The sequence below is a fragment of the Theobroma cacao genome, chromosome 2 (genome assembly GCF_000208745.1).
Source record: "Theobroma cacao cultivar B97-61/B2 chromosome 2, Criollo_cocoa_genome_V2, whole genome shotgun sequence".
NCBI classification, from domain to species: domain Eukaryota; kingdom Viridiplantae; phylum Streptophyta; class Magnoliopsida; order Malvales; family Malvaceae; genus Theobroma; species Theobroma cacao.
The window spans coordinates 16938456-16952397 of record NC_030851.1 but is presented as its reverse complement, the minus strand read 5'-3'; the positions used below and the strand labels follow the sequence as shown (position 1 = coordinate 16952397).

Here is a 13942-nt window from a genome sequence, read left to right as displayed (position 1 = left end):
ACCGGCACATGGGTCCAATGGACGTAATCCACTAAACCCAAGCAAGCCTATTATTTATCTTACTTATAATTCCATCTATTATCACTAAGTCATATTTCATAATTTTGAATCAAAATAGTGATATACATTGCCAACTCGTACTGGCATTACTCATTTAAAATTTACATTAAGTTCATCTGTACATAACAAAATAATACTCGACTTCCAGCGGAGGGACTCGGATAAATATACAGCTACCGAATGCCGAGACACCTACCAAAAAATGGACACAGGTCTACAAGGACACCTCGTCCTAATTATCGACTTCCTCATGATCTGAAAATATGAATTTTTATAAAACATGAGTACAATACTCAGTGAGTGAATATTATAAGGGAACAAGCAATCTCAACCAGGAAATTTGACAATCATGATGCACCGGTTGAAAATAAAGCCATTTTCATCTAACTCTTATTCCAAACCCTTTTTCCCTTACCTAAAAATTTATTACGCATTCAAGGATTAAACATCCTTGAATTTACACCGATCCTTCTAGCAAAGTAGTAAAACTGACGGTTATTTACAAATCGTCACACAATAAGGGTTTCACAACTCGTACGATTCATATATGCATATGTATCACGTACAATTTCATTCACCAATTGTTTTATCAAGCAAGATAGCAAAATTAACGGTTTATCACAAACCGTCACAAACAAGGGTTTCACATACCACACAATCAAACATATATACACAAAGATATGAGTAATTATATACACCGCCAAGTCTTCACTATTCTTGGTGGTACAAAGAAATAACTATCGGAGTACTCGGTAAGGGGTATCACTCAGTATCCCTCTTTGCACACCTCTGAATTTCTAGGAAATTATGGGCGTTACGTATCGCCGTCCCCACAACCTTTATCATTAAACCGGCATTGCACTTCCCACTCCGCACATGCACGGTCGTAATTATCACATCCTTTGTCATTCAACTGGCATTGCACTTCCCACTCCGCACATGCACGGTTGCATCAATTTCACCATAATTTATTAATAATGCATATCAGCATAATACAAGGGTACACAGATTCAGTACACTTAATTTCACACAATTTCTCAATAATACATGTAGGCATCATACAGATATACACAGATGCATCGCAATCATATTTAACATCACAGAAATATTTTCACTAAAGGCTTGTTCCCGAGATTCATTTTTAAATGGGAATTAGATATAATCATTCACGCATTTCATTTCAACTTAATTAGAATTCCCAAATAAATTTTGAAATGCAAATTCACTCACAGGTGTCGAAAATTCAGATTTCGGGTGCACTCAGACTAATAGTCCTCAAGCGCAATTCCTTTACCTTTTTCAAACGTCTCACTATCTTGTCAAATAACAAAGTCGAGGAATTTACTATATTGTCCCTAAATTGATATAAACTAATTTAAATTACTAATCCTTGATATGTAAATGCAAAAATACATCCGATTACCGCTTAATTGCGATATCGATTAAATTCGACCAATCACCCGATTAATTGGCGATTGTGTCCAAATAACCTCCAAATTAATCCATTTCTCCTCTAATACCTTAATTTACCACATACCATTTAAATAAAGCCAAATTCAGCATTAGAACCCTCACAGTTCCTTATAGAAAAATTTGATCATTTGGTGCACTAGCAACGAAATTTTTTCTACATAACCGTTTCACCTTAATTCATCATTTTCCAAGCCATTTTCCTTGAAATAAAAACAATCCCCCATTGATATTCAGCCCTCATGGTTCGACCAACAAGGAACCCTAGAGAAATTGAATATTTCTTTTGTGTTTTTGTTCATAACCATGCTTAACTATCCCTAAATACTAACATAGTCTAAAATCAAATTATTCCAACAACAATTCCTCTTCTATACCCATTTTTCAGAATTGAATTCACCATGATAACTCAATATTCAACCATGGAAATCAAGAACAAAAGCATGGGTAAGCTAGGTATCAAGGAGAATTAAAAAAATTTTAACTTACCTAGCTTGTTTCCTTGATTTCTTCACTTTTTCTTTGAATTTTCACCTAGGTTTTCTTGTTTTTCCCTTTGTTCTTCCTTTTTTCTTGTTGGTCGTTGTATAGGCTGAATATGGTGAGAGAATTGGGGATTTAATGGGCTGATTTCTATAGAAAATAATAAAATAATCAAGCATGCCATGTGTCACATGCTTATTGGCCCAATTTTTAACTTTTTGAATTTTTCTTCTTAATTTTCCACCACAAATATTCTGGTATTTATCCAATCCTACTACAATTAAAATCCTTTGGTCTTGACAAGTGCTGGGGTGAAAAATTTACCGATTTACCCCCAGGGTAAAAAAATTACGATTTTGCCTCTATACTCCGAAATGTACCGAAATCTTATTATTTCTACTTTTCAACCTCCAATAACACTAATATTGATCAATATTAACCAAATGGGGCAAAAATCATTTTATAAAAATTCCCGTTTAGTCCTCTAGTGGCAAAATTACCATTTTGCCCTGATGCTTCAAAAATACCGAGAATCATAATTTTTCACTGCTAAACATCATTTTATACTCCAATAATCATAATTATATTTCATATAATTATTCTTGGTCAAATGTGATCAAATCTTGGCTAGAAATCTCCATTTTATCATCAAATGGTAAAATAACCTTTTTGTCCCTAATCGGTCAATTTTCCTAATGGACTCCAACTGGACCTTGAACTCCGAATCACTATTCTAAGTCATTCTGTGGGTTTAAAATTTTCAATTTCCTCTTAGAATTTCTATTTGAACTAGTTCAAGGCTCGATTTAACTTAGTTGTACCACTCGGTACAATATCATCTTTTAATTGAGCTTGACAGGGTCTCACATTTCACAATAATTTTTACCGAGAGCAAATAAAACCCAAAGTGGTTTTTCAAAGGTTCAACCACAACCTTTCACAATGGTTTTTCACGGGCTCAACCAAAACCCAAAGTGATTTTTCAAAGGCTCAACCACAACCTACAATAATGTTTTTTCTCATGGGATCAACCAAAACCCAACAGCTAACTTTTCAAGGCTAAGTTAGAACCTATACATTCAATCAAGCTAACCCAAGCTTGAATAAACCCCTTAGAGTGACTCGCTCACTCTAAGTAATCAAGAAGAAAAGAAATAAGAATGTACCTATGATCACTAGCTTGATCTGAATGGTACCAAGTGAAGTGCCTATCTCAAATACAAAGATTGGAGTGAAGTGCAGAGAGTATTGTAAAGAATTTTTGCTATTTTGAGCTCTTTTTGTTCTTGGAAGTCATCAATACATTTCTATCCGTTGGAACCCTCTTTTATACTTGGAAAATCAGCTCTGATGTGAGTTAGACAGTTTTTAACCATTAAGAACGGTTTGTTAGCAATTCTAACCGTTAATTTGTCTTCTAGTGCACAACTCAAAATTTATGGTAGAATGCTCTTAGTTGACTAACTGATATCTTAGTCGACTAAGTCGTCTCTGTATTCTGATCCCAGTTTCTAGCAGTTCTGGCAGTGTGCACTTAGTCAACTAACTCATTCCTTGGTCGACTAAGTTGGTTTTGTTTCTCAATACTCTTCAGCTCGTCAACTTTTGATTTAAATCTTAGCTGACTGACTCATCATTAATCGACTAAGGGGCTTCTGTCTTATTGATCAATTGTGACTTCCTTATTTCTATGCTTTTTGATATGTGCATTTGAATGATTGATTAAATATTTGCATACAATTTTTGTCATGCACACTCAATTAGAAATATTAGACACAAATGAAATGGAAATGTTTTATTATCATCAAAAACTAATGGAGCCAACAATCTCCCCCTTTTTGATGATGACAAAACATTCCCTGGTTAATCTACATAGTGTCCTTTTATTTTTTTTTCAGTTCTGCACAAAATGAGGATTGCTCCCCCTAAGTGTGTGCTCCCTCTTAGTGTGTGCATATTTTGCTTATTCATCCCAGCAATAATTTTATTCATGTTATACAAAAAATGACATTTTTCATTCAAAGTATATATATGTAGAAATATAAAGTGATTTACAGCAGATGAATGTTGACAGATTATCATCAATATTTCAGTAGTGTCTGTCAATAATATATTGTTTCCAAATTTTGTCTTTGCCATTAATTATTCATTAGATGTAGTATAGTTTGCATCCATAAATATCCAAAAACATTTTCCATTCATGATATCATGACAGAAATCAATCATCAGCATAATATCCCAATATCAGTACAACACCATATTTTTTTTTTAATAGCAACAGTCAAAATACCATAGATAGTAAGACAGCATCAGATATTAAATTATCAACATTTGAATAATATAAACATATCAACATCCCATTTTACTTACAAAAACATAAACAACAAAGTTAAAGTCAAGTGTTCAAATGTCAACTGGGCAAAAACAACAGATAACCAAAAAGTAACAATTAATGTTCCTAAACTACCCCTAGATAGTTTTAACAGTTAATGTTCCCAATCTACCCCTAGATAGTTTTTACTTCCTATCTCCCCTAATCCTTTCATAATTTCTCTTCTAAGGTCTTAGCTATATTTCTCCCCCTTTTTGTCATCATCAATTTGAGGGAGGTATTCAGTCCTCTGAGGAGGCTGATGGAGTGGATTCATCGGTGCCATAGAAAACATTTAGAGGCCCGGGAAAAGGTTCTGGAGGGGATTTTTTAGGGGATTGCTCAGGGGATGAAATCTCAAGAGGGTTTTGAGGAGAGGATATTGTTGCTGGCTTGCCCTTCTCAGCCAATTTGGATGATTTCCTCATTTTGATGAACTTCGTTTTAGTTGCCATTGTTTTCTTACCTTTGCTTGGTGGTTTGGACTTTATTTATGATTCTTCAGCAACTTTTTCTTTTCCTTTCCCTGACTGCCCTCTGTAGTGGACTTCCCTGCTTGTACTCTGGCAACTTTTTTTCCAGCTTGCTCTTCTATAACCATTTGATGGAAGATATCCATGATAGATACTTCTTTTGAGTTGGGGGGAGAAGACTACTTTTCTTGAGGCTCGAGTTGAGGTAGAGGAGTTTCATCCAGTGACCCTAGCACCTTAGTTTCTTGTGCTGATTCTGTGAGACCTTGATCTTTATAGACGCGTAGCTAGAAATAGACGCGATATCACTGATTAGGGGTAATTTCATCATTTCCTTAGTGAGCCCCTAGAAGTATGCTTTCAAACAATATTAAGGCCTAAGTAGGACTAAGGCATAAATGAATGATGAAAATAAGGATAAAATGACAAAGGAAATAGAAATAATAATGATTTCCAAGGTAGGGGCAAAATGGACATTTTTCATCTCGGGTCAAAATTTTAAGTTTTCATGAACCTAAGCATTTCTAGACTATTATGAACCTTGTCCCAGTGTCAAAAGAGTAAAAAGATTACACCAAGGATTAGAGGAGGACAAGCCAACTTGTTAAGGGCATTTTCGTAATTTAAGAAGAGATTTGATAAGCTTTAGCTATAAATATCATTTGTTCCAGCAGCTTCTTCTTTTTCTTCCTCCCATCTCACGTTGCTTTCATCCTCTATGGAAGCTTGTTTTGAAACCTCCATAACTTCTCTCAAGCTAGCTCCAATTTTCATGCTTTTGTGCACCCTTTCATAGAACCTTTTGTGCTCTTTCACTCTCTCACTTTAAAACCCTTGAAAAGTCTTACTTTCATACTTCCTATCACTAGCTAGGTGTTTTAGAGAGAGAAAGAGGGAGCTTCATAATAGCTTGAAATTTTTTTGAAAGAATTTTAATTACAAAGCTACCAAGGTGAGTAGTGAATTAGAGTTGATTTTTAGTTGTTGATAATGTCTAGTAATTTGATTTGTGAGTGTTTTATTGTTGAGATTGTTTAATCATTTTTAGTGTGGATAGAGTAGTGCAAATAATAGCCATTTAATGGTAATTGGAAACTAGTAAGAATGACTAGTAGAACTCAATTTAGAAAATAGCTTTGGAATAGTATTAATGCCAAGTTGGGTTGATGGTGATGTTGTTGTGTGAGATAGGTTCCAACGAAACCCCACACCTCCATTTGGAACCTTAATCGAAGTTAGAGCCCACCAAAACATCAATAAAGACTGGTGAGTGAACTTGCATTTCAAAATTTCTTTGGGAAATGTAAATGTATTTCGACGAAAAATTTGAATGATTTTATCCAACCTTCCTTTAAAAATGTGTGCCGGGGAACAAGCCCTTGATAAAATGTTTTGATGTTGTGAAAATGTGAAATGTGTAAAAGGATGAATCCATGTGCTCCTATATTATGTTGGTATGTATATATATGAATATATGTTATGCATTGATGAATAATGCTGAGTGATGATGTTGAAGTGTGCGAGTAGGGAGTGCACACATGATGGTGATATTGCATTGAGCTGAGTGTGGCAAGATGGTATGCATGATGATGTATGTATATATATATATATATGTGTGTGTGTTATAGAAAGGTATGGAAATATTTGTGATTGTGTAGCATGTTGGCATTGTTAATTGCTCCCAAATTGCTTTTCATTCAACAAGAAAATGACTTTTGATTTAATAAGACCCCTTTTAACAAAATTGCATTGTTTCTCATTGCAGCGAGATTCATTTTCGCTTCAGTGAGAAACTCTCAGGTTGACGGGGGTCACACTGGCCTAGTTCTCGCTGCAGTGAGAATGTATTCTTGCTGCAGCGAGAAATTTACTAAAGCTTCTCGTTGTAGCAAAAAACTCTTGGGTTCTAGTGCAGTGCTTTCATTTCGACAAAGATTTTGACCACATTTAAGTTAGAACTTGGCAAATTGGTAAACACAAAAGTTGTAGCCCAACCTCTTAGATTTCTAATGGTCCAAAAATCATATCAATTGGACTTATTTAGTGGGAGATATACTTAAAAAACCGAAATATATGCAAACTGAGACTATTTCTCACTGTAGCGAGAAACTTGCTGTCATGCTTGCTACCTTGCTTGATTTTGACATATTTTTCACCCATTTAACTTCATGGATTGATCATGGGTTTTTGCAACACTATGAGGTTATTAATCAAAGTTTGAAATGAGGGGTTTTTAGTAAGAAATTAAATCAATTGCATTGTTTTTGAAACAAATGCATCATGATTTCCAAGTTCTCCTTATCGATTGCTTGTTCCCTTCTTATGTTCACTCACTGAGTTTATACTCATTTTTTTTCAAATTCATGTTTTCAAATCAGGAGGCAGTTGGGACCTAGATTGAGGTGTCACGACCCGGTACTCCCCTCAAGCCCATGACAACCACCGCGATATCCCGATAGACATTCATTACTCAGAATGCCAATTGGAACCCCACAAGGCTTTAATATCAGTTTCTCATTTCCCCTTGTGAGTAACTATTGCCAAATATCATGTTCTTAAAGATTTTAAATTATTTCCAACTTAAAACAATAAAAAAATGATTTCTGTCTCACAAGGGTATTTTGGTCATCTTTCCCTGAAAATTTTGAAATCCGCTAAAAATGTAGTATGCGAGTACAAAACACATAATTCATAATCAAAAATAAGTTTAAACGTCTAAAACCTTCATTTAAAATAAAATTATGATTATTTGGATATAATAAAAAAATAAAAGAAATATTTAATAAAATATTCTATTTTCTTATAAAACAATATTTTTAGAGTTATACATAAATAATTTTTACAGCGTAAAAGCAAAATAAATTCATACATACTGTAATACAGTAAGTCAGAGTATTTAATTTAATTTACAATAACCATTGGGCCCCTAAATAACCAAAAGTAATGAAGATTGTGAACCTACAATTTGGAGGATGCAAATCCAATGGTAGCCTCGGTGAAATCAGCTATCTACAGCCTATTTTGAGCCTGAAATGGGTGAAAACGAGGGTGGTGAGATTATATAATCCCAGTGAGTAAACAAACATCATCCAAAATATCTAAAGTCGAGTAAATGGAGATGATTAAAATATTCCATCTCAATATGTATTTCATAACATAAATATTCATTTCATTTAAATAATCAACATGGCTTATGAGTATCTTAAAAGCTTAGCTCCTACCAAAATCATTCTCGAGAATACCTTGGCCAAGGCATTTAACCGAGTTTGCCAAGGCTGTTAAATAGTTATGTACGCATAAATCATGTTTTTATTTTTTAAAAAAACACAGTCGTTCCTTGGCGTTAGCGGAGTCAATCATCACGAGGTGGTTCGGTGTGACGTGAACTCTAACCATACCTCAGGAGATACCCTACGCACCTCTCCGACTGAGGTATGTATATAACCAGATTTCGTGCCCCTCTAATAGGCTGGTCCACAAAACCCGCCCACTACAGCAAGCTAAACCTACCATACAATAAATTTTGCAATAGCATGACATGGCAATTATTTTACAATTTAGCCTTTCAAGGCTAAATACACAGTTCATATATTTCAACACAAATAGCAATTTAGCCATTCATGCAAATATTGTCATAAGTCGTTCGATTCAAACCATGAATTTACAACACATGAAAACGGTATCCAATTACTCTATTTTCAAACCACCATTCAATTTCAAGACAATGTTATAAAATCATTTCATTAAATCACATTTTAGTTACAAAACACAAAGATTTACCATTTAACTCATTTTCCATAAAATTCACAAAAATCGAATAAAAAGACCACTTTAGATAATTAAAATGATGATAAGGTTACTCACTATTTCAAGAGTCAAATTTTTAGAGTACTCTGACTATCGATCCTCGGGTACAATTTCTTTGCCTTTATCGAAGGATCCACCACCTAGACATAATGCACAATCAGGCAATTTACCACATTGAAGCTAAATCATTATAAAACTATATGGATGCATGAAATGGAATGCAAATTGTTCGGATTATCGTCTAAACACGGTGTTCCATACAAGTTCAATTGTGTATCTAAATAAAACGATATTGGCCTAATTCGATCTATCACTCAATTAATTGGCCAATATGTCTAATTCAACTCCAAATAAATTTCATTTTTCTTCCAATTCTCCAAATCATCAAACACAAGTCAAATAGCATAAAATTTAGCAAAATTATCTTCACATTTTCTCTTGGAAATTTCAACCATGGTGAGTGCATCAACACTATGATTTTTCATACTCGATTTTCTCACCATAATTCATCATTTCCTAACCAATTCACTTGAAATAAAATCAAAATCATCATCAATATTCCACATGGAGAATTTGGCCAATGATGGGTGATGGGAGAAAATGAATTTTTTTTGTTGGTTTTTCATGCTACACATCACTAACTAACTAAAAACACTAAAATATCTTAAAATCTAACCAAATCAAGCATTAAAACTCCTCCCCCCCATGTCCGGCCAGCAAGGGACCCATCATGAAACCATGTGATTCAACCATGGAAAATGCAAAAAAATGTATGGGAAAGGTAGATCACAAGTCAAAATCAAGAAATTTTACCTTTGATTGCATGATTACTTGAAATCCACAAATTTTCTCTTAAATTTTTACTCTAGGGTTCTTGTTCTTTCTTTTCTTCCTTTGTTCTTCCTTTGTTCTTCCTTTGGCCGGCCATATGAAGAGAAATGGGCTGATTTTATGCTGATTTTTAAGCCAAATAATAAATGGATATAAATTTGACACATGTCACCATTTCATTGGTCCATGTGTGATACTTACCCATTAAGCAATCTCTCTCCACCACTTAAATTTCCTCAATTATCCATGACAATATTGGGTAAAATCCATGTGCTGGATAAGTGTTGGGTGGTGTAAAATTACAATTTTACCCTTGGGGTAGCAAAATGACTATTTTACCCCTATGCTCAAAAAAATGTCTGAATTAAAAATTTTCACTTCTCAAACTCAAATTCTGCTCTAAATAGTCAATCTTGATCAAAAACTTCTTCCAACATTCCAATTTTTAACCTCGGGTGGCAAAATGACCATTTTACCCCTAGATCATGAAAATTCCAATTTGACTCCAAATTGGTCCTCAAACTCTGAATCACCATTTTAAGTCATTCTAGGGTTTTAAAATTCTCAATTTCATCTTAAAATCTCTATTTAGTCTAGTTCGAGGCTTAATTCAACTTAGTTGCACCACTAGGTACACTACCGACTTTTGACGATTTTTCGGGGCTTTCAAAGTATGCAAGCATATTGTCAATCACATGAATGACATGGCAAGTATTTTATAAGGTTGGGCTTGACATGAGGTGTCCATGTTCGTCCATCTTTTGGTAGGTATCAATGGCATTCAGTAGTTGCACCTTCACTATGGTCTCTCCGCTAGAAGTCTAGAGTCATTTTCGTGGAACATACGTACCCTGATGTAAATTGTTAAGACATATATATCTTAAGCAATAGATGTTTATGTTGATTAATGTTGCCACTACAAGATGGCACGGATGGCATTATTTTGAATCATATAAATGTGAATATATGGTTTTGATAGAAAAGTATTGAAATACTCATTGATAAGAAATACGAAATACGGTTGTAAGAACGAATGATGAAATCGATGAATGGAGTCACATAGATAGGCTTGCTTGGGCTTAGTGGGCTATGTCCATTGAGTCCATGCACCGGTCATGGCTTGGGATTTGGGTCATGATAGATTCTTCCTTGTCCTGAGGCTTAGGTGAGGGGGATTTTCTTGGTTGTTCCACCTCAGGTTCATGACCTTTTGCCTAGAAAACAGAGTCTTTAGCTTCCTGTCCTGTTGGTGCCAGGCTGAGAGTTACAGAGCTGTTTGCAGCAGTTGGTTCTGAGGGCATTTTTCCTTTCTTTTTCAGTACTTTTTCCAGTTCAGTCACTTTCTCAATTTTTTGCATTCTTGCTTCTTAGTTTGTGAGTTTTCCATCAATTCTCATTAGCAGATTAAAGATCACTTCATTTGAGAATTGAGATGGTGCTACCTTTGGTTGAGCAGGTAAGGAGGATTCCTTTCCTAGACCAGCCTTGGGGGTTTTAATGTATATTTCTCCATCAAGTTTGTACCCCATTTTAGGTAAGCTTCCTAAATAAATGGCTTGGTCTCTTGTTTTAACCTTGTCAGCCTCATATCTAGAACTCCAAATCCCTTTCTTCTACACTAGAGAAGTGATGATATTTCCATAAGGCAAGTTGATCTTCTCCAGTCCGCATGCACCCTTCATTCTTTCAATCATGAACTTTTCCAGATTAAGTGCAACACTACTAAAGGCATGTTCCATTAGCCATAAATCTTGGAGGCTAATGTAGCTTAAGCTCCCACTCCTCCCATGAATATTAGCGGCAACAAAGTAATGCAGAATCCTTATTTGAGGACTTGTTATAAGCCCTGCATTGCTCTTGGAGGAATATTTCTCTTTCTTCCCTGTGATCACTTCCCACAAGGATGAGGGGTCATACTTATCAGGGAATTCAAATTCTCCCTTATTACACTCTATCTTAAGAAGTTCCCCTAAGTCTGCAGCAGTGATAGTAAATTCCTTCCCATTCAAAAACACATTCAGACTCTCATCAGAATAATCATTTGGTTCCTCCAAGTCATCCTTGTCAACAAAAATACTCAAATAAAATTCCTTAATTAAACTAGCACTGTATTATTGGTTTTTAAATGTGCTGAATTCTTTCAATTTTAGCTTTTCAAAATAATCTAATAGACTTGTCAGAATTTTAGGCATTTCCCTAAAGCTTTCCTAATCAATATATTTTCCACAGGTGATGGGTGCATTCTCTATTTTTCTAAACCTTTCTTCATATACTTTGTTTCTGAATTTAGAAGATGAGAAAGTACCTTTCTTGTGCAATTTGCTCTTTTCTTTCTTCTTTTCAAATTTATGTTTCTTTGATTTTCCAAATTCTTTACTTACAAACCTCGACTCAGTCATCTTCTTTTTCTTCAGTATTTCAGCTTCCAAACTTTCTTCCATCTACCGTTTGCCTTTCTTCTTCTCAATAATCTCTTTGCTCTGAGAGGTTTTAGCCATTTGGTTTGGAAGATTTTCAACATAAGGTTTCGAATGGTTAAATGGTGAGGGTTTCAGTTTTAGGAGTTAGTTTCAATAGAGAGAAAATGTAGAGAGAATAGGTTGAGAGCAATTTAATCTTAAAAGAGAAATTGTCTGACTCCCCCTATTTAAGTGCAATTTGTAATTCCCCTTTTAAAATTCAAAAATTACCTCTTTTTTTTTTATTTTTAGTTTATGCGGTTTTCTCCTCTGTTTTATTTCCCGATAGGCATTATTTTATTCCTCCTGCCTTTAACTTAACTGAGTCTTATTATTTAATGAAACAGAATGCTCTCAGTTGACTAAGATTTTCTTTAGTCGACTAAGTGCCTTCTGTTTTAGGTGTATGAATCAAAAATTCTCTTACAACTTTTGCATATTAATCATTCCTAAATTCCTTATAATCTCACAAAATCTATCTTCATTTAGAGGTTTGGTAAAGATGTCAGCTAGTTGATGCAAAGTATTCACAAACTCAATTTTAACATCTCCCTTCACTACATGGTCTCTAACAAAATGGTGCCTAATTTCAATGTGCTTAGTCCTATAATGTTGCACAGGATTTTTTTATATATTGATTGCACTTGTATTATCACATATATTGGAATATTATGTACTGTTATTCCATAGTCCTTTAATTATTGTTTAATCCACAAAATTTGTGCACAGCAGCTGCCTAAGGAAATATACTCTACTTCAGCTGTTGAAAGTGCTACAGAATATTGTTTCTTACTTGACTAGGATACTAGTATACTTCCTAAAAATTGGCATGTTCCACTAGTGCTTTTTCTATCGGTTTTGCTTCCTGCAAAGTCTACATCTGAATAGCCTACAAGATTAAATGATGATTCTCTAGAGTACCATATTCCTAAGGTTTGTGTTTCTAAGAGGTATCTAAAAATTCTCTTAACAGCAGTTAAGTGTGATTCTTTAGGCTGTGATTAAAATCTAGCACACAAACACACACTAAACTGAATATCTGGTCTGCTTGCTGTTAAGTAGAGTAAAGATCCGATCATACCTCTATATAGCTTTTGATCAATACTTTTTTCGTTGTTATCAGCATCAAGTTTGGTGGATGGACTCATTGGTGTGCAGATTGGTTTTAGCTTCAGCATATCAAACTTTTTGAGCATATCTTGAGTGTATCTTTCTTGGTTGATGAAGATTCCTTTTTCACTTTGTTTGATTTGAAAGCCAATATAGTACTTCAGCTCACCGATCATGCTTATCTCAAATTCACCCAGCATCTATTTGGCAAAGTTCTTGCATAAAGCCTCATTAGTTGCACCAAACACAATGTCATCCACATAAATTTGAACAACAATTAAATCATTTAAATATCTTTTGATAAACAATGTAATATCAATGCTACCCCTAACATATCCATTTTCAACCAAAAATTTTGAAAGCCTCTCATACCCAGCTCTAGGAGCTTGTTCCAATCCATACAAAGCTTTATGGAGTTTGAAAACATGATCTGGTTTTTCAAAGTCTTCAAATCTTGATGGTTGTTATACATACACTTCTTCTTGAATGAAACCATTTAAAAATGCACTATTTACATCCATTTTGTATAATTTAAAATTCATAAAGCATGCAAAGGCAAGCAACATCCTTATGGCTTCAATCCTAGCAAACCGGTGCAAAGGTTTCATCATAGTCAATTCCTTCCTCTTGGTTATATCCTTGGGCTACTAACCTAGCTTTATTTCTAACTACATTTCCTTGCTCATCGACCTTATTTCTAAACACCCATTTTGTTCCAACAATTGGGTAGTTTAAAGGCCTAGAGACTAATGACCACACACGGTTTCTTTTGAATTTATCAAGTTCCTCTTGCATGGCCAATATCCAACTTTCCTCTTTTTTTGCTTCCTTAAATGTCTTAGGCTCAATTTGAGATATGAAAGTTGAAAACTCACAAG

General features: G+C 34.6%; 1 long non-coding RNA gene across 1 annotated transcript; it reads right to left on the bottom strand.

The window, feature by feature from the left end:
* On the bottom strand, positions 7844 to 9515 carry LOC108660599. Its single transcript, XR_001926392.1, has 3 exons — positions 9478 to 9515; positions 8722 to 8804; positions 7844 to 7884 (listed from the first exon to the last, which is right to left on the bottom strand). It is a non-coding gene; the product is annotated as an uncharacterized LOC108660599 (long non-coding RNA).